At 32.8% G+C, this 22,745-nt stretch overlaps 1 protein-coding gene across 3 annotated transcripts in view; it reads left to right on the top strand.

The window, feature by feature from the left end:
• Positions 1-579: 579 nt before the first annotated feature.
• LOC106637707 (uncharacterized) overlaps positions 580-22,745 on the top strand; it is a 195,919-nt gene continuing 173,753 nt past the window's right edge. For 2 of the 3 annotated variants that reach the window (XM_014350594.3, XM_089597141.1), the window contains exon 1: positions 580-859. The gene's annotated coding sequence lies outside the window, so the exon portion shown is untranslated. The other variant, XM_014350595.3, reaches the window with a different exon arrangement.

Genomic DNA, 22,745 nt, shown 5'->3' on the forward strand with positions numbered 1-22,745 from the left:
ATTGATGATTTTTTTACCATAAATACGTACATGACTTACTTCAAATCATTTCTCTCTTAAATACGGCAATAATTAATTTTTATCGTCTCATCACTATTCGATATAACTGTTAAATGATGTTTTCTTATTTTCAGCAACAATTTTTAAGCATAACTTTTAAAATTGTAATGTAAGCTAAAACCTTTTTGAAACCATTGACAATCACATATTTTTGAAATACCGCTAAATTCGGATTGGCTTAAATCCCAATATGGACGATGTGCGGATGAGGCACGCTATTGGAGAGACTCGGACTCATCGGAAATTTGCGCCATCACACACCTCATCTATATACTTACATCATGATTTCTCACCAGAAAAAAAGCAGACGACGTTGATCTATCTCTTTTTCGTTACATTTTTTTGACGTTCTGGCATTCTGCTATAATATATAAATGTAAACAAGAGCGCCTCTTAATGTCGTCTGCATTTTACTGGTGAGATTGCCGAACACAGCACCAGTAAATAGCGACAGTGGCGCTTCTAATGACGCGACGTTGCCATGGCTTTCACATTTACTGGCTGGTGGCAGTGGTGGCGAGTTGGCGACTGGCGATGTGGCGATTGCCGAACTCAGCCTCTATAATTGCGTTTGTTCCTATTATCGGTCCCAAGTAGTTTTGCATTTCGTGTACAAGGCCTTAGAGTATCATTTTTATTTCATTGTAATGATGCAAATTTTATTGTTCAATGCTAATAGCAATTGCCTCACTGTGTACTAATCGATGAAAGTTAAATTATTGTAACAGCGAATTAATAGTTATGATTCTAATCCGTGTTGTGGAAAACTTGAAGCAGTGTAGTAATCCAATAGTAAGAGGTATGATTGGTCCTATAAATATAAATGTCAAAACGGCTTTGATTGAATCACCTGAAAATCAGTCGTTTTTATAGATTATTTCATGGTTGATTATTTAACACGTTTTATGACTGTCTGATAGATTACGGTACATAGAAAAACGTTTGTATACCCATTAATAATGATGTAGATGTAGTTGTATGCGCGTGTACAAATATTGTGCAAGTTTGAACTCGAGTGTTATACTCTAAAATGTGCAATTGCATGGATGTTCTTCTGTTAATGTTATATCTTATTTAATAAGTATCATTCAAACTTTGTTTAGAATTTGATGTTATAATATACAAAAAGTTGTATTAGTCTATGTATGATATTTACTTAAATCGTAAGCCACAGAAAGTTCATGCACCAATTTTTGTCAATTCACTGTTGTGAAAATATTAAAATTATTTATAAGTCGAAAGTTCGCCTGTTAGACATTTCATTTTATCTTGGAGTAACATTTTTTAATATACATTAAAAAAACATTAGGATTTTTGCAATATTGTTTGTTACTTTCTTACCATTTGGAAGACCTCTAAATAGTCAACAATTTCAAGAGGCTGTAGAATTCATATTAGAGTCTTGTGTTAATAAATGATGGTTCTGAGAATTTTTTTCTACTGAGTCCTCAAAATAAGATTGATTTTACATTTACACCTATCTATATGTACCCACACCAACACACACACACACACTCACATTCTCACAAAATTATAGTGATATAAGCCCGACTTCATCTTACAGGCACTATATTCAGAACACTCAGAACTTTGTTGAGAAAACAAAGAGTGAAGAGAAGGGGTAGGGATGACTAACTTTTGCAACTGATCGGTGTATAATTACTCCAATCTTGATCAGATGTATACCTATGTATAAACAACATAACTAAGTTCTGCACACTTCCAGATCACATTGTCTGCAACGACAGAAAAACAGTCAGTCGAACCTAGAAAATCAACTTCCAAAGTAAAATGGCCAGACAGGAACGGTTACTCATTCAAATACTAACCGACAAATACTGCTTAACCGTGTCAATTTACATACCTATGCCCATGTGCTGTTTACCGTGTACTTGTTGTGAAATCGACGTATACTTTAATTTGATTTTATAGGTAGTCCAGTGATAATAAAGGTTTCCTAATTTGTAGATAAAGTTTCTTTAGCTGTTTAGCTTTAAAACATTATTTATTTAACAGCTTCATTTCTTAGAAAAAATTATTGTAGATGTATTTATTCTTAATACTCTAAAGAATAAATCAATCCCATATTTAGTTGAGAAGTGTCATACTGATGAGGGGTTTTCTGATTTTTAATGTTTTTCTTAATATTTTAATTAATCTTGCCGAATTTTATTTAAACTTTGTAAAGTCGAAATTGTGTGACTACTTTTTGATGTACATGTATATGTTTCAAATCCATTGATAATTGTAAACTAAGGGAAATAGCTGTTGATCGGTATATATAATAAGAAACTAATATAGTCTGAGTCTAATCTTAAGCCTAATCCTGTTAAGAAGTGTTATTTGTGCCAGTAATTTTTTTTTTACCTAATTTTTTGTGAATAAAGAGTCGTTGCACATTGTTGAATTTACAAGGAATAAATGTAGGGTGAGTGTGCAGTTAAGGGAGTTGGGTCGCAATTCACTTAACAATTAAAGTGTTTTGAAAAAATAAAAAAACATTGCGCGGATATCGTCACCAAATTGAAATTGAAAAAATTCATGAAGTTTCCATTTTTCGTCGTCTTCAACATGGGCTCAAATATAAGTTATCAAAAAAGTTGTAGAAAAATATCTATTACTCTTGAGACAGCAACGAGAATGTTTTGAAAAACTGATATGTTATTCATGACAACTTCAGAAGTGACAACGTGCAAAGTTTCAACAAAAATGCTATACCATTCAAATCTCTCATTTTGAAAATTTATAGCACAATTTATAGCACAATTTTATTAAAAGAAGATCAGATTGACTATACCATGTTCTCCTTATTTTTCATCTTCCATAAAAAAAGTATTCATGCTGTTTGATTTATACTATAGGAAACTAGATACCTTGAAGAATATTCTGTAATTTTTTTGAAGCATATTATTAATACATTATCGAGTACTGGCAAGTTAAATACAAATGCATTTTCCGTAATCGAGAGAGCGGACGTTTTTAGGCTAGGTTAGTACAGCAGACTTTATCACGGTGCCTTATGCATATACACGTGCTTCCCTTTACCTCCCCGCTGGAGCGACCCAACTCCCTTAAGGACATCTTTTGAAAAGTTAGCTACAGGTGTAGCAGTCCTACTAACGTAGTTTATTGGCTCCGTGCAGAGATGAGTAGAGAGATTGCTAACGCCAATGCTACGGCGTGAGACAACTTTTTTCCACTGATCGGGGCGACCCGCCCCGGCCAGCCGTCGAACCAAGGCGCACATTTTTCGAGAGTGCAAGACTCGTATCGAAGAGCGTGCGCCTACAAGAAGAGAAGTGGATTCGCGTGGAAATGAGCATATAGGCGCACATTTTGGCGACACGTATAGAAGTAATAGAAGGGGTATACCGAATGTGTGCCTACGAGGAGAGGAGTGGAAATGTTGACTATAGCTATATATCTGAGCGCACAGCCAAAGCAAGCGACGACACGAGTTTTTCTCTTTTGACTGCAACCGAGTATATGCTATATATATTTAACTGACTCTTACTCTCTCGCTCTTGCTTGAATGATATCTATCGATCTTACATTCGATGAAATCGTGAAACTAAATGCTCATATAATTATATGCACAGAATTTGATATCAAAACATTTTTTTTTTTCCGTACGTTAATACTTAATTTGAAATCTAGTATTATTTTGAAAAAATGATCAGCTTAATTTTTTTAAAGATAACAGTTCAGCTATAACCACTGGTTAATTATTTTTCCTCATCATAATTGTTATGAACTGTAGGACAAGCCCCGGAGGTTATCGATGAACATATGTGACTTTAAGAACTCCTACCCTCGAACTTTCGATAGCTAAGGTGGTAAGGGCTTATGCCACTACTGTTCTCGTTTTGCTATCTGAGGATCGATTCCAACTGTCGGCAAATTTTTTTTTTTAACGTGATTCATAATTCTAGTTTATTTTCTTTTTATTTATGTTTTATTTCTGTTTTATAAATAATATTAACAAACCCTTTTTTCCCTATACATCGAAATACATTTTTTTAATACTAATTATATTAAATAATTTCATAAGCTGATACTTATCGTTAGCATGGCCATTTCGGAATTTCATAATAATAAAATAATTTCTTAGGATATAAGTATAATTCTTACATTTAAAACTCCAAAGAAAGTAAGAGAGAAAAAATCCTTATACATAATTTTCATTAATTTTTATTTTTATTTTTCCAAGAAATGATGAAGCTGTTCTGATCGATATTTTTATCTATCTATACAATAATCATAATATTCGGAGGCACAAGAAAACTTACATAAAACTCCCTAAACATTTATTTTCCGTCTTTTGTTGTAAAAAAATTTTACGTATAGCAGCTATACTTATTGTGTTGATTAAATATGTAATTTCAATTTCAATTACATAATGTTGGTTCTAGACCAAACTTTTAATTAGCGTATGTAAGTATCATAACTTAATACCTTTGAAAATTATGCAACAAAAATCTGAACAGTAATGAAAAACAGATCTTATATATCAAGTTAACTGTTACGTTACTTAAAATTTTTACCTGGTAGTTACAACCACTTGTTACTTACATTATGAATTTCAAAAAAGTAAAAGTTGAACCTTGAACATAATTTTCGATAATTTATAAGAATTTATATGAAATTCCGAAATGCCCATGCTAACGATAAGTATCAGCTTATGAAATTATTTAATATAATTAGTATTAAAAAAATGTATTTCGATGTATAGGGAAAAAAGGGTTTGTTAATATTATTTATAAAACAGAAATAAAACATAAATAAAAAGAAAATAAACTAGAATTATGAATCACGTTAAAAAAAAAAATTTGCCGACAGTTGGAATCGATCCTCAGATAGCAAAACGAGAACAGTAGTGGCATAAGCCCTTACCACCTTAGCTATCGAAACTTCGAGGGTAGGAGTTCTTAAAGTCACATATGTTCATCGATAACCTCCGGGGCTTGTCCTACAGTTCATAACAATTATGATGAGGAAAAATAATTAACCAGTGGTTATAGCTGAACTGTTATCTTTAAAAAAATTAAGCTGATCATTTTTTCAAAATAATACTAGATTTCAAATTAAGTATTAACGTACGGAAAAAAAAAAATGTTTTGATATCAAATTCTGTGCATATAATTATATGAGCATTTAGTTTCACGATTTCATCGAATGTAAGATCGATAGATATCATTCAAGCAAGAGCGAGAGAGTAAGAGTCAGTTAAATATATATAGCATATACTCGGTTGCAGTCAAAAGAGAAAAACTCGTGTCGTCGCTTGCTTTGGCTGTGCGCTCAGATATATAGCTATAGTCAACATTTCCACTCCTCTCCTCGTAGGCACACATTCGGTATACCCCTTCTATTACTTCTATACGTGTCGCCAAAATGTGCGCCTATATGCTCATTTCCACGCGAATCCACTTCTCTTCTTGTAGGCGCACGCTCTTCGATACGAGTCTTGCACTCTCGAAAAATGTGCGCCTTGGTTCGACGGCTGGCCGGGGCGGGTCGCCCCGATCAGTGGAAAAAAGTTGTCTCACGCCGTAGCATTGGCGTTAGCAATCTCTTTACTCATCTCTGCTCCGTGCATGAAGTTGGAGGGGAGGGCTGGCGCTGGCCGTCACGTTAACACAGAGTTTTATGGAAACGAGGGTATGGTGTCGCCGGTGGCTGCCACGGGTACTATTTGCTTCCTCAAGATTTAACATGTGTTAGGGGTATGAAATGAGGGCAGCACGGTGTATGCACGGAGTCAATCGCGGGAAATACAAAATTATGAACGCGGGAAATCACAAGGGTGCCATTTCCGCGCATTGAAAGAATATTATATAATCTATTAATCAAATTTAAAGTACTTGCCATGAAGTCAGTTATTTTTTATGCAGAAGACTTTTTTTGCTGCTAAGATTTCAAGTTGCAACTTGTCATTTTCATTTTGTTTGGCTAGCGTTTGTGTCGGTTAATTTTGTGTGTCAGATTTCGTGTTTAGATATTATGGTGCTGTCGCGTGATGTATTTCTAAAGGAGTTGAAACAAACTCCTCTACAAGTAATTAAAGAATGGCAGAGTCGTGGATTACTTGTTAAATCTGCAATTTGTTCTCATTGTGTCATTGAGATGTTCATAGGTGAAAAAAGTCATTTGGTTGATAAATATATGTAAAGATGCAGAAAATGCAAAACCTTAAAATCATTGCGTACAAACTCCTAGCCAAAAGTAAATAACGTTAAATCTAGGACATTTCTTGATCTTCGAACGTGGTGCGTAAACTATTTTTCTGCACACTCTTATCGAAAGAGCTGATTATCTGTTTTGGAGCAGGGCAGATATAAAGCATTTTCGGTGAGTGTATGCAGAAAAAGTAAATTAATCGAGTAGGTAGCAAACTTGAACGATCTATGGACTGCTCTGAAGGGGGTTCCAGCAGAAGAAGTTAAGAAGTCGTAGATAGTTAAATTGATAGATAAAACTCTCTGAATCCAGCGGTGTCTTTATTTACTTCTCTAACCGTGGAAAATTTCAAGTTATTTGCTCTCAAAGTTCGCACATTATACACAACCTCTTATGGAGCAACATAAATACAACCTAATTTTCTGACCATAATGTAGGAGTTACATATTAGGGTAGTAACTGTTTCATGGAAAAAAATCTCAGCTTTCAGTTTGTACTTTGCAAAATATAGGTAACCCAAAAAAAGTTCAAGGTATTTCGTTAGTATTCATCAAGTCGTTGTATTCCACTTGTATTAGCATACAGTTTTTAAATTTACACATATACATATACGATGGTGCTCGCACATATACCTGCAGCAGTGATACCAACTGACACAATTATTTTTGGATTGGTACCAGTGCTCGCTAGAGTTCCCTTAATTAATGCCGCTTGCTCATAATATACAACGCACGTAATATGTAATGTATTCTTTTTTAGTAGCTTTATTATTCATTTTTATACCACTACAGATATAGGGGCAATTTTCGTATGCATTAATATTTTTCAATGATACAACAGATAAGTGGTTTTTTAATTTAGACGTAATCATTGACTGATCGTCAAATTTCTTACACTTTGTAGTATGTTTATTTTTATGTCGCTCAAAAAATACTAAATAAGTTACTCAATCTATCTAGCGTTGTTACCGTCATTTATATTTTAGATTTTACTTTTTATATAGACCAAATATAATTTAATAAAATTGTTATTTTAATCTTAATAATGAGTCATAAACCATTTTGGTTCATACCCAGCGAATACCATTCGAAACTCAACTTCGTGATATGAGCTTGGACTAATCATACAACGAACGTAAGTAAATGTAGACGCATACATGTTTAGGATGAAACTAATAAATATTCTTTGCATGGGTGGGAGATGGAAGAAAATCATTACCTCATCATTGTTACCTCTTAGCTTTAACAATTTTCATCTTCGGTGATGCTGTGAGCGTGTGTGTTAACCTCGTTATTGATTGCTTTTTTTTTTTTTTTTTTTTTTGAATTTTTTTTAAACGTTAAGGTAACTCTTCCACCTACTACTCTAGACAAATGACTGCGAAAGAAGACTTAGTTTGATTTTGGTAGTTGCATCGATAATGCAGTTGGTGTGTATATCCGCATCAGTTTGTAAACACGTGCGTCTGCTAGAAGCGCTAGCGTAATAGGAGCAGTAGAATTGCAGTATTTCTAGTAGTAATTTGTTGCTATTATTTATTTTATTTATCCTCACCCCATTGGTACTTAGTTTTTCAAAAATAAGAAAAAAAGTGTGGATATAATAAGCGTTATTGTTTCTATTCACTTTTTTAAACTGTCGCACTTACGTACAAGAACACGCCCACCAATAGAAAGAGTATAAGTATCAAGTGGAGTGTGGCCGAAGACACACCATTTGTGGGACCGTATATATACCTTTTTTTTTATATTATAGTGTCATACGTCCGGCTCCTAATTAGGGCACTGCTCTGGGCACTTGACACTTGGGAAAGGGAAAAGAAGAGGGATAGGGAGGTCTTCCTCTACAGGAGGGGGGTAGTGGGAAATAGGCAATTTTTCTGCGAGAAGGTCGACCCATCCCTTGATGAGGAGCACTGCGTGATGAAATAGCACATATGAAAACTCACAGAGGTACTTGCCCGAAAATGTTGCACTAGCCGGGAATCGAACCACGGTCTCCCGCGTGCCGATCCACAACCTAGCCAACTAAGCCACCGCGCGCTCTACCCGTATATATACCTATAGGTGGTAGACAGTGGCGTAATAGCATCCCCGCAACCCCAGTGACACGAAAGGGCGCACGCTAGTCAGAGGTGCATAGTGCAAAGAGGGCGCGCACTTGATCGGGCTGTGCACCCTTTTTGAACAGGCAAAAAAATCTTATTTAAAACTTTTATTAAAATGATTCGATCAATTTTAAAAAGTTACTTTCATCGAGTGTGCAAGCTCTGTCATAAAAATAAATGTGAGGATTAATGCATGGTTATAACATTAAAACATAGTATAAAGTGTTAGAATAGTGTTAGAACTACATAAAATTAATGATATCTTGAAATATTGCAGGGTAAGTGATATAAATTATGATACTTTTCGATTCAGCACATTAAACTATTAAATGAGTCTGGTCTAGGTTCGGGATCTGTCACAAAGGAGCCTGCTTAAATGACTTTTTAGAGGATACCATAGCATTGAAAATTTCTTATGTCATTTTAAGTAAGGCTCGTAAATTTTTCTTTCGAGTTACCGAGATATAGCAAATTAAAGGATGCTGACATACTCTAAAAAAAGTAGTATTGAAAAGAGTGTTATAACAGAAATGAGTAGAGAGATTGCTAACGCCAATGCTACGGCGTGAGACAATTTTTTTCCACTGATCGGGGCGACCCGCCGCGGCCAGCCGTCGAACCAAGGCGCACATTTTTCGAGAGTACGAGACTCGTATCGAAGAGCGTGCGCCTACAAGAAGAGAAGTGGATTGGCGTGGAAATGAGCATATAGGCGCACATTTTGGCAACACGTAAAAGGGGTATAAGTACCGAATGTGTGCCTACGAGGAAAGGAGTGGAAATGTTGACTATAGCTATATATCTGAGCGCACAGCCAAAGCAAGCGACGACATGAGTTTTTCTCTTTTGATTGCAACGGAGTATATGCTATATATATTTAACTTACTCTTGCTCTGGCTTGGATGTTATCTATCAATCTTACATTTGGTAAATCGTGAAACTAAATGCTCATAATTATATGTACAGAATTTGATATCAAAACATTTTTTTTTCCGTACGTTAATACTTAATTTGAAATCTAGTATTATTTTGAAAAAATGTTCAGCTAATTTTTTTGAGAATGGCAGTTCAGCTATAACCACTGGTTAATTATTTTTCCTCATCATAATTGTTATGAACTGTAGGACAAGCCCCGGAGGTAACCGATGGACATATGTGACTTTAAGATCTCTTACTCTCGAAGTTTCGATAGCCAAGGTAGTAAGGGCTTATGCTACTACGAATCTGGTTTTGCTATCTGAGGATCGATTCCAACTGTCGGAAAATTTTTTTTTTTAACGTGATTCATCATTCTAGTTTATTTTCTTTTTATTTATGTTTTATTAAAATTTATAAATAATATTAACAAACCCTTTTCTGCCTTTACATCAAAATACATTTTTTTAATACTAATTATTTTAAATAATTTTATAAGCTGATACTTATCGTTAGCATGGCCATTTCGGAATTTCATAGTAATAAAATAATTTCTTAGGATATAAGTATAATTCTTACATTTAAAACTCCGAAGAAATTATTTACACAACTTATAATACAAATTATTAACACTTATACATAATTTTTATTAAATTTTAGTTTTTTTTTTTTCTCTAAGAAATGATTGAGCTGTTCTGATCGATATTTTTATCTATCTCTACAATAATCATAATCTTCGAAGGCACAAAAAAACTTACATAAAACTCCCTAAACATTTATTTTCCGTCTTTTGTTGTAAAAAAATTTTAGGTATAGCAGCTATACTCATTGTCTTGATTAAATAATATGTAATTTCAATGTCAATTACATAATGTTGGTTCCAGACCAAACTTTGAATTGGCGTATGTAAATATTAAAACTTAATACCTTTGAAAATTATGCAACAAAAATCTGAACAGTAATGACAAACAGATCTTATACATCAAGTTAACTGTTACGTTACTTAAATTTTTACTTTGTAGTTACAACCACTTGTCACTTACATTATGAATTTCAGAAAAGTAAAATTTTAAAGCTTGAACATAATTTTCGATAATTTATAAGATCTGTTTTTAAATTGTTAAAATTTATAAGTGTTAATAATTTATATTATGAGTTGTGTTGATAATTTCTTGGGAGTTTTAAATGTAAGAATTATACTTATATCCTAAGAAATTATTTTATTACTATGAAATTCCGAAATGGCCATGCTAACGATAAGTATCAGCTTGTAAAATTATTTAAAATAAATAGTATTAAAAAAATGTATTTTGATGTAAAGGGAGAAAAGGGTTTGTTAATATTATTTATTAATTTTAATAAAACATAAATAAAAAGAAAATAAACAAGAATGATGAATCACGTTAAAAAAAAAAATTTTCCGACAGTTGGAATCGATCCTCAGATAGCAAAACCAGATTCGTAGTAGCATAAGCCCTTACTACCTTGGCTATCGAAACTTCGAGAGTAAGAGATCTTAAAGTCACATATGTCCATCGGTTACCTCCGGGGCTTGTCCTACAGTTCATAACAATTATGATGAGGAAAAATAATTAATCAGTGGTTATAGCTGAACTGCCATTCTTAAAAAAATTAGCTGAACATTTTTTCAAAATAATACTAGATTTCAAATTAAGTATTAACGTACGGAAAAAAAAAATGTTTTGATATCAAATTCTGTGCATATAATTATGAGCATTTAGTTTCACGATTTACCGAATGTAAGATTGATAGATAACATCCAAGCCAGAGCAAGAGTAAGTTAAATATATATAGCATATACTCCGTTGCAATCAAAAGAGAAAAACTCATGTCGTCGCTTGCTTTGGCTGTGCGCTCAGATATATAGCTATAGTCGACATTTCCACTCCTTTCCTCGTAGGCACACATTCGGTACTTAAACCCCTTCTACGTGTTGCCAAAATGTGCACCTATATGCTCATTTCCATTGGAAAGTTAAAAGAGTTTTCAATCTAATTAAGAAGAATTCATTAACGAAGCAAGTCATTGCATCAACATGGCCAATAGATCCTGTTTTGAAATAAAAAAAAAATTAAAGAATCTGAAAATCTCCTGATGAGTTGGCTATTTACTTAACGTTTTTTAGCTCAGAAGAAAAGTTAAAAAATTAAAATTTATTATAAACCATTCGACATAATAATCACTTAGTTGCTAGAAAAATCCAATAGCATGAACACCGTAAATTCATATTTACATTTTCAAACTTAAGAAGCTATTTTAAGTAAAACTGATCACGAATTGATTAGGTCTCCAGAAACGTAACAAGAGAAATATGATACAGATCCAACTGAAAATATAAGTACTGAGAAAATAAATTAAAAATTGTGTAAAAAATATTATTTGAGAGTAAAAAATGGGTGAAGTCGTGGATATAGCAAAGTATTTATACGTTGATTATCGCATATTAGCAAATAGTGTACCAAATATATGTACTTGATTCTTATTATACTCGACCCTTCTAGCGACAATGGCAGCGGTCGAAAGATCTTTCTCCTTATTGAAGTTGATTAAAAACTATTTGAAAAGCACCATACCTCAGCTTCATTTAGCCGATTTGAGTATTTTGTGCATAGCGCATAAAACTACAGAAACTCGAAACCCTTTTAAGATAGTTGGTGAGTTTTTTAAATTTGATACAAATTATAAAAATTGGTAATTTAATACCAATATATGTTCTTGATTATTAAAAACCAAAACTGTTACTTAGCAAGTTGTCATCTATTTTATACGTAATAAAATTAAAAATACATTATTGTTAAAATAAACACTTGTAACAGATCATTGTCCATAAGAGGCTTTGTATTTTTGTTAAATAGTATCGATACATTTTCCCCTGAAGTAGGCGCTATTTAAAATATTGGTATAAAGTCAATATATTATGACTGTATATAGCAAACTTCTACAAAAAACCGAATGGAATCTCGTTGCTATATGAAGATAAAACGAGCAGACAAATTCTAGTAGCGATACTCTCAAATAACCAATTCTACTTAGGGTACCCGTAAAACTAGACCAGGTACCTTTTTAATTTAGCAAAATAAAAGGGTACCCATTTTAGTTTTAAGGATACTCAAGGTAGAATATATTATTTAACGGTATCGCCGCTGCAATTTGTCTGCTAGTTTCAGCTTCATCGTTGTGATTGGGAGTCTGGAGACTCCTTAGGCTTTTTTTCTTTGCGCTATTATTGAATACGGTTAGAGTAAGTCACTTACAGTTCGAATTACAAATGCTCATTGAAATTTATTTTTATCTTAACATGTCTCAAAGAGAATACTAAGTATTTCTGAATTGTATCTTTTAGTTTAATGATTTTTTAGCTGAATTTTCAATTTTTTTCCTCCCGTACATCAGTAAAATAATTTTTACGGATACTTTTTCCTACTACGTCAGAATAGCGCACTCAAACTGGGTCTTTTTTCTTCAAATATAAACATTTCCACGACGACATTTTTAGTCTTGGTAAAATAGGAAAAAAATGCGCTGATTAAGAATTTTCGTATCCACAGTCTGAAAAATGGATGCGTCATTTTTTATTTCAGCAATCAGTAAAAAAACAAGATTTTTTTTACATTATTACTCTAAATGCTTTTGTTTATTGAGAAATCGTGTCCAAAGTTGAAAAAGTGCATTTTCGCAAAACGAAAACACCTACAGTAATGAAACTTTTCGATATTGCTGCTCTCAATGACATGAAATACTTGAAATTTTAGCACGACCGGATTTTAAATTTTTGAGCAATAAACCAACCGATATTGTATAAGCCTTAATTGCAAATTACGTCATTTTTTTGTAAAAAATTTTAACTATCATAACGTGGCTAAAAAATTGAGAAAACTTGTTAAGTTTATTATCCCGTTGGAATTTTTAAAAAGTATCGATTTTGGACGATGTTGTAACGATTTTGTTACCGATATCTTTTTTGACAGACGAACTATAAGTCTTTTTTATTTTAATTTAGATAATCTGCTCTTGTACTACTTTTTTATGAAAAGCGCTTTTCGATACAAAGATAATAAAAAAAAAAGTGTCTACAACCATCAGAAGCTGAAATAATTTTTTTTTTTTTTTAATTTCCTGAGTCGTTCCTGATTAATAGATTTTGTTGAAATTTGAACAAAGTGCAGTTGAGGATCAATATTCAACAAAAAAAAAAAAATTTGCACTCGATAGTTGGACGCAAAGCAGTCTAAAACTAGTATTAAAGTAACGGTCATGGTACGTGCTCGGTTCCTAGTATCGGTGGAGTGAGAGCAGCTGCTGTGGTGGTGTCAACTCCAAGCGTATAGCTCAGAAATGAATCGAAATATCATATTTTATAACGCAATGTTTTATTATTAATACAAATACAAGCCATTATTATTATCACACTCACATATATAAAATGCAATTCAGTAGACGTGATTCAGAAACATTTCTGAACGTATTTGAACGCTATGTGAACAGTATATGCGATCATAATATTATATGGACATTATGTTTCCTTGACTGTGCTAAAATAGAGGATACTGATCCTAAATTCGGCTCATAACCCCTAGTCCCACTTTTCATTACTTATCTGAATTGGTAACGCTTGCCCATCATTTCCCAGGTAAAACGCTGATAATCTCTAACTAAAACGTATTTTATCAGACATATGTACTACATTCTTATACTTGACCCTGCTAGCGACATAGGCAACGACTGAAAGATCTTTTTCCTTATTGAAGTTAATACAAAGCTCTTTGAGAAGCACCATATAGCCTCGAATAGCTTCGAATAGCCGATTTGAGTATTGTGTGCATAGAGCATAAAATCACAGAAGCTCTGGACCCTGTCGAGATAGTCGATGAATTTTATGAATTTGATACCAGTTAAAAGAAATAAAATATTTAAAACAAATATATTTTCTTGATTACCAAACAACAAAACTGAGTACTCCGTTCGTACCAGTTGTGTATATTATCCTCATATCTTTATGCCGATCAAAAACTTATTCATTCTTATACTCAAAGCTTAAGGTGGTTCTTCACGATGGTGCCGTATCAAAGCGACACGGGACCCTGTGGTTTTCTAATTTTCGATTAGCGTATTATTTGCAACATAAAATATGTTGTACTGGCACTTGACTATAATATCATTGCATTTACATACAAATAAACAAGCTAATAAAGTCAGAGTAAGAGTTATAAAAAAATTTTTTTTTGACGCAAGGTTCTGAAAATGGCATGTACGCTCCTACTCAAGCAGACGTTGCCGCAGTTTACACGGCAGACATTTCGTTTACGATTAAATATCGTACACTATTTCCCTGATTAGCTCAAACTTTTGTTATATTATTAGAAAGCTGAAAAGTTCTTCTTTCACTACAAACTTTTTCTATTACGATCTTAAGTCTACTTTACGAGATATTACATGATATCGTAGTATGGAAAAGTAACCTACATAAGAATACATGTTAAAAGTGCATTTTTTGACTGACTTGTTTTCAAAAATTTGCCTGATAAAGGGACTTGAAATTTTAAAAAAAGATGCCTTATAACTTTAATAACAATCCCTCCAAATTTCCCCGTAAGTTTAAGTAAATGGGTTAGGTGAAGAACCACCTTAATAGTTTTTTCTCATGTATATATATACACTCATTTTATTTCTTTTTGAAAATAGGGCGAAAAAAATTTATAGTGAGGGGTGCCAAAAAAATTGGTTACGCTATTGGTGGTAAAAGCGGTGGAGAAAAAAACACATATTTACACGCATACATCTAGACATTGCTATTTGGCTTGGCTTGGCTCTTTAAGATGTCTTGAGAGAAATTGACGGGTTACCTTCACTCTCTTCAACAAAATTAGATATAAGAGGAATTTTCCTACAAACTCTGCATAATTCCTGTATTTAGGAAATCAAATTTTTTTCTGTAATACGATTGAGAGTTTCTCCCTCATGAGAGTTTATGTACAACTTTGTACTGTAACTTTAACCTTTAATTTCTCGAGATTTTTTTTGGATACATAGGACTTGAAAAAAGTTACTATTAGATTTAGTGGATAGAAACCCATGAAATTACGTATGTCTCACTCCCCAGATCTTTTCGAAAGATCTACCTCAAAAAGACTTATGTTTAAAAATTGATTTGCTATTAAATCATTTCGTTGTAAAATTAATACTACTATATTTTCTAGAAACTATTAATGATTTAATTACAGTTTGATATTTAACTAAATAAAGAGACTTCAATTTAGCTGATAACATCAGTAAACTGTGTCATTACGCTCCGTCCATATATAATTTTCCGTTTGGTGACTGACTTGAAGTCACTCAAGCAGTACTTTTTTTTGTATTGAAAAATCTCTCAATGCTACGGCCAGCTTCAATCCAAGATCAAGGCTTTGAGATTCTTGGGGATTCAATGTTTACCCAGTGCTCATATTACACTTTCTTTAATTTCAACTAGCCTGGGTGAGAAAGTCCTCTAATCTACAATTAAACCTAGATCTTGCCCACTTCTTACAACTGTAACATAAAAATTTATACTTATTAGAATTGCCAATATAGTTAATTGAGTAAAGCTTTCGGTTTCCACCAAGGAAAACGGCCTGATGATTATTTTCCACTCATACATTTTTTTTAGAACGAAGTTTTTTTTTTTGCTTCCGGAGTTTTGGGCGAATGGGGGCTAGACCAAAAAAATGTACATTCAGCTAGTAGCTCCTTCCCCACGCCGCGGCTGCATGCCGACAGCAAGTATATAATCTGTACTAGTGCCCCCCTCTCAGCTTCGCCTGAGATTCACTGAGTATTTGCACAATCAGGGTTATTTTCCCTGTCTTGCTGTTGTAGTAAAAGGTACTCTAGTATCACATGGTTGGTTGAACGAACGGTTACGAAACCCTGGAGTGTTGGAGAAAATTTTGCTCTGACTAGACGTCCCTAGGTATTACGCCGGAGACGTTAGCGTTCAGAACGCCTATTTTTTCGTAGCACTTGGTAATCTTGGTGGTTCAGGGTCTAAAAAAACCGACCATTTGCTGGGGGATATTATAACCAGACTCACTGACTACGTTTACAGGTGGTTATGATTTTACTTCGATGCCACCTTGCGGATCATACTGAACTAAAGTAAAAATCTAGCGTATTTTTGCAAAATTTTGAGCTTACTTATTGCTAGTGTTGTTAATTTTTTCAGTATACTAACAATAAGAAAACCACTCAGGAAATGTCAAGAAACAGTATGAAAAATTTCAGCCAAATTGGTTGAGTAGTTTTCGCTGTTAGCGATTACAACGGTTTTTAGAACTTATATAGTAAATGTAAATTTTGGAGCAACTAATAAAACTTTCAGACAAAAAATTCAACTTGAAAATTAATAGTAAAACACAGTCTAGGACAAAACATAATAGGATAGTCGATGTCGTCTTTTCTAGAAACTTACAAATAATTGAATCATAAACATATGTGTTATGTTTTTCTTCTCACAAACCAATTATTACAGTGATTGAAAATAATGATTAAATCTTTTTTTTTTTTTATTAATATTTTCATCATATAAAATTACTCTTAATATTTTAAAATAAAGTAAGTATTATAAATAAAATAAAATTACAGTTCCTAAATTTTTATTTGTTGCTAGCTGAATCATTTATACAGCGTTGACGGTATACAGCAAACATTTACCAAAAAGTGAATAGACCTTTTTTGTGATTAGGGGTCCGGAGACCCCTCATGCTGGGTTTTTATATTATTTTTTTAATACTATTATTTTAATAATAGTATTTATACGGTTATAATAAGTTTCTCATAGTTTTATTAACTAATGCTCATTGTAATATATTTTATTTTGAACATGTGCTGAAGAGAACACTAAGTATTTCTGAATTGTTTCAACTAATTGAACGTTTTTGTTTCCTAAATTTTTAATTATTTTTTTCCCTGCACATCACTTACAAAACTTTAACGGATACCTTCTTTTACTACCTCTGAATAGAAGATGCTGATCCTAAATTTGGTTCGTAACCCCTAATCCCATTTTTCATTACTTATCTGACCTTATAACGCTTATACAAGGTGTGGCACATCCCTTGTCTTATTTTCGTACTGTTCTGTACATTTCATTGAGATTTCATATTTGAGGTGACTACTAGAACCAAAAAGCCTGTAAAAAAGTGAATGAAGTGGCCAAAATACGTTTTTCGTCACTGTAAAAACTTGAAGGAAAACGTTGAAAAAAAAAAAATTTATACATTTTGTTTTTTAAGTTTTCTAATGCTAAAATGCTTTAAATCGAGTAGCTACAAGTATTAAAACTAAATAAAAATTACAACTTTAAAAACAGTAAATAAAAAAATTGTATTCAATAAGTACTATTTCAATTATTTATTATAAAAATATTCAAAAATCTTAAACAGCTAGCTACGGTTTGTTCTACACATTTTGACATAAACTGTTTTAAAAAAATGTCACAGTGTTCTTGTATTTTAATTATTTTTGTTGTAAAACTCTCCCGATTAAGGGGGTGACTTAAAACGCAGTGGAAGAGTGAAGGATGGCCCGTGTTGTCTTCAACGGTGCCAAATCGGCTGTTAAGATCAAACAGCGAAGAGAACTTCGTACTAGAGACTCAGACGTAGTGCGAAGTCGCTTCTGTTAGATTCGAGCTGGATTCGATAACGGGTGGCTGGGCGGTGATACACAGTATAAGTGCGAGCATCTAAAGTTACCTTAATAAAATCTACACCAGTTGCTGAACATATATATATACGTTTAAGCTTTATCTGTGATAGTTCTAAATACTTAATTTTCTTACATAGTTTTCGAAACCTTTATTATGACTATAAAAAATTTTTTGATTTTATTTGTATTCGATTTTCCGTTGACTTCATCTTCAACATCAACGTCATAATCATCGATTTCATCGTCTGATTCCTGAGTATTTTGTAACCACACCACGTTGGAAATGTCAATATTGTTCAGTTTAAGAGTATCTTGTACAGATTAATTTATAATATGTAAAAAATATCGGAAACTCTGATCTTCTGCTCTTATCCATTTTAATTCCTATTGAAAATTTAAAATAATCAGAAATTTTTTTTTATGAAAGTGAATATTTGCATACTACATATTAATTTACCTCATATTTCATTATGAATTTTGTATCCCTCCAAGGTGCTCACAAAAATATCAACGATGTCTTTTCCAGTGTGCTTTTCGTATGATGGAATAAAGTCTATAGCAGTAGACTAATATTAATAATTTTCGTCAACGAAATAAATACACGGTTAATGGTTATGTCATAAAATGATTCACTATTTCTCAATGTCCAACTTGTCTTGACTACGATTTAACTAACAAACTTCGTATTTATTCATCTACTTCTCAATATAAGTAATACGATGAAGCTGAAACTAGCCGCTTCTCCCAGCCGCCTGACGGTCGCAATACCGCAAAAAAATTAAAGTGTTCAAAAGTCAACTAAAAGACTTCTTGTTAATTAGAAATTAACTGTAACTAATAACTAATGTAAAATTAGCCTCACCAACTCCTTGTTTTGCAAAAAACAATTAGTTGAACTGCAAAATTCGCCTATATTCGTGAAACTAACCCAGTTTTCCAAAATTTTGAGGGTTCTAAACATTATTTTAGCATGAAATGAAATATTTTTTTTATCCACTACACGTACAAAAGGAGCTCCAAAAACTTTTAGAAGGGTACACTATCCCATTTTATAATAAATAAATGAATAATGTGCGAAATATGGCTATTTTCGTGAAAACGACAGAGTTTTCACCCTTTTGAGGTATCCAAACAATATTTTAGCACGGAATAAAATATTTTCTTTATCTACTACACGTACAAAAGGGGCTCCAAAATTGTTTAGGCCGCCGTTCAGGTATAAATAGTTACTTTGCAAAATTAAAGAAATTAAAGTGATTTCTTAAATTTTTTTGAGTTTTCTTGCCAATGAAAACTCCAGACAATATTTTATCAACAAGGTAAAGGCACTAGTTACTGGCCGCGAACAGTACCTGGCCACTTTAAAAAATAATTTTGAAAAAGTGATGGCCTAGTACTAGAGCACTTGTACATAAAATGTGTACATAACCTTACTTCTGCGAGCACTAGTAGCCGACCACCTCGATTTATGTACATTTAGCATGGGGTGGCCAGTTACTGGCTCTTGAATTTGGGCCACTAAAGCAACCTTTTTTTTTAGTGGCCATGTACTAAAGCATCTGACATACTCAGATTATTATAAATTATTATTGTCTACGGTCGGATATACGACTTCTATTTATCGTATAGTTTAAAATACATTCATAGCTTTCAAATGATACCTAACAGAAGTTAAAGTTTTAAAAGCTGTTTGAAATATATGATGTTCTTTTGATAACAGCCACCAAGTGGCCAGTAACTAGTACTTTTACCTTTAATAAAGTTCGCATTTTCCGAACAACGTGTACAGAAGATATTTTAAGGCTTTTCAAAAGGGCACACATCGCTGTTAAGCAATAATTGATAAGTTAATTAGCGAAACTAAAGTGATTTCTTAAGCTTTTCTGAGTTTTCTCGCTATGAAGCACCTTAAAAGAATATTGCATTTAAAAGTACAACACGCATTATCTTGAAAACGTGTACAGGTAGCATTGTTTATGTTTTTAGAAGAGTACAGTTTGCTGTTTAGCAATAATTATTCTATTTAAAGGCGAAATAAAATGATGTTTTTTAGTTCTCACGAATGTTCTTGCTAATTAGAACTCTAAACAATGTTTTGTCAACAAATTAAGTACAAATCTTTTCAACAACACTTTTAGATAATTTAAAATTTTTTAAATAGGTACGTTTCTTTGTTGATAATAAAATACTTAGTTACTGAGCAAAAAAAATGAGGCTAAATTTGTCTTTTCGAAGGACTGCAGACAATATTTTAATGATATGTACATTAGGTGTCTTCTGATGGACCTTTACAAAAGAGAACTCCAATTTTTTTAAAAAAGGTACGTTATTCTGTCTTGTAGTAAATAATTACAAAAAATAGTGTATTATGGTAAATTTACTGTGGTATTTTTATTTATGGGTTGGATAAAATTCTTTGGTATGAAATATAGTATTTACCACATGAATCTCTTCTGATATTGTTTGATATCCTTACATTTTATTCAATATGTGATATGTATCACATGATGTTCAAGCACTTAAAAATATGGTTTGTTAGTATATATCAGTGCCCTCCGGTAAATTTGGAAATTCAAAGTGATCAGTGATCCGTTGGGGGAGAAATGTAAGAAAATAAATAAATACAAGTTTAGTGTATTTAAATTTTCTTGCGTTGATTTATTAATGCGCAACGTTTTGCTGACAATATGCGTCAGCCTCATCAGGCTACAAAATTAAAATTAAAAACACACAATGAGTGATCTGGAAGGCTCAAACACAAAATACAATAAATTTTGATGTAAATTGTTACCGCAAGTACGCGAGAATTCGTAAGTTTGGTTAACTTACTCGTCACCTGTCGTGCTGTCGACTGACAATAAATTACAACAAGCCAGCGCTCATATAGGCGGAGCCACAAAGGTAGACAGTAAAGGGCGATGAACTCGATCGGGACAATTAAACTTTCGTAGTAAAGGAAGGTATGCTCTATTAAAGGAAAGCACATCCTCCTTTCTATTGATGTTGTGTTTGTCGAGTTTTATATAAAGCATTTCGGAAATAATTCTTTTTTTGTAATTGGATTCTTTGTCAAGGATCTTAAAGTTATCCCAATCGAATTCATGGTCAAAATTGATTTGGTGTGCACAAACAACGGAATCAGAGTTTTTACTTTTCATATGTTCACTGATGCGGACCTTCGCCGCTCGCTTTGTTTCACCCACATATGACGCAGTACAATTTTTACAATAAAAATTAAATACTACATTTGTCTGTTTATGTTTATTCGTTGTATCTTTTCCTAAGCGGACGATATGCTGCAGTTTATTGTTAATAAGAGGGTAAGTGTGAATATTGTAGGGTTTTAACATGGTTGAAATTTTTTCAAAATTATTGTCAATATATGGTATGCCAATTTTGCAGAGAGGGTAGGTGTTTGTAGTGATTCTGTTATGATTACTATATTTGTGTCTGTTTAATCTGACCTTTATGTTTTTATTAATAAAGTTGAAAAGGGTAATTGTTTTTTATCAACAGGTTTTTCACCCTAGCAATATTCACACCGTGAAAACGTGTACTGGCAAGTAAGATCGCCCTATCAACTAAATTAAAAACAATGTTTCTCTTATAGCTAACTGGATGACCAGAAAAATAATTTAAGATTCGTCCGGAAGAAGTAGGTGTTTCAAACCAGTCAAAATTAAAATAATTAGAATTTCTTATTATCGTCAAGTCTAAAAAGTTGAGTTTTTTGTCAATCTCCATTTCATATGTAAATTGTAGTTTGGGATGATATGAATTAAAAATGTTTAAAATTTGGTCAATATGGTTAACATTAATTAAAAGTAATACATCATCTACGTAACGAAAATAAAAAGATGGAATAATGTTATAGTTATTTTTTAAGATGGAGAGACAATCATTTTCCAGGTCGTCCATCACAAGGTCAGCAAACAAAGGTGAAATAGGAGAACCCATTGGCGTGCCGAAAATTTGTTGATAAAAAATGTCAAAAGTAAAAAAAGTATTATTGAACAAAAATTCTGTACATTGTCGAATTTCATCAACCGGGATTCGATATTTATTTATTATGGTCACAATACGTCGATTGATGCTCCGTAGTACCAACTCTAGAGGAATAATAGTAAATAGGGAGCTGACATCTAAAGACATTAGTCTATAATTAGTAGTGGGTTTTATATTTTTTAGTTTGTTTTTCAATTCAAAGCTATTATTAATGTGTGATATTGGAACGTTGACTGACTTCTTGAGTTCATCGTAAATTACTTTTGCTAGAAAATATGTAGGGCTATTGATAAGAGAGACGATAGGACGTAAAGGGGCATCGATCTTGTGAATTTTCGGCAAGCCATACCATTTTGCTAGAGTTGTATCTGTGAGCGACAAAGCGTTTGGATGGTATGTTCTAGAAAGGAAGCCGTTAGAGTTGAGATTCTTTAAAATGTTAGAGGTTCTCTTTTGTAGACAGTTAATTGGGTTTTTAAAAATCATTTTATACGTTGATTTATCAGACAGTAAATTATGCATTCTTTCCGTACAGTCACTTTTTTTGAGACAAACCGTAACGTTGCCTTTGTCAGCAGAGGTGAAAAATATATCGGGATTTTTGTTTAGAAAATTTTTTGTTGATTTTAAATTTTTTGAATATTGGCGGTCTTTTCTAGAAATAGCTGGCTTTTGTTAACAAGTATTAACTAAATATTGAGATACTTTGTCACGGATTTCGGTCTTTACTCGATCGTTCGTATCGAGGTGTGAGAGACCAACTTCTAGGTTT

Source organism: Copidosoma floridanum, unplaced genomic scaffold, assembly GCF_036245765.1.
Source record: "Copidosoma floridanum isolate Cflo_tuat_1 unplaced genomic scaffold, Cflo_Japanese_pri ptg000030l, whole genome shotgun sequence".
NCBI classification, from domain to species: domain Eukaryota; kingdom Metazoa; phylum Arthropoda; class Insecta; order Hymenoptera; family Encyrtidae; genus Copidosoma; species Copidosoma floridanum.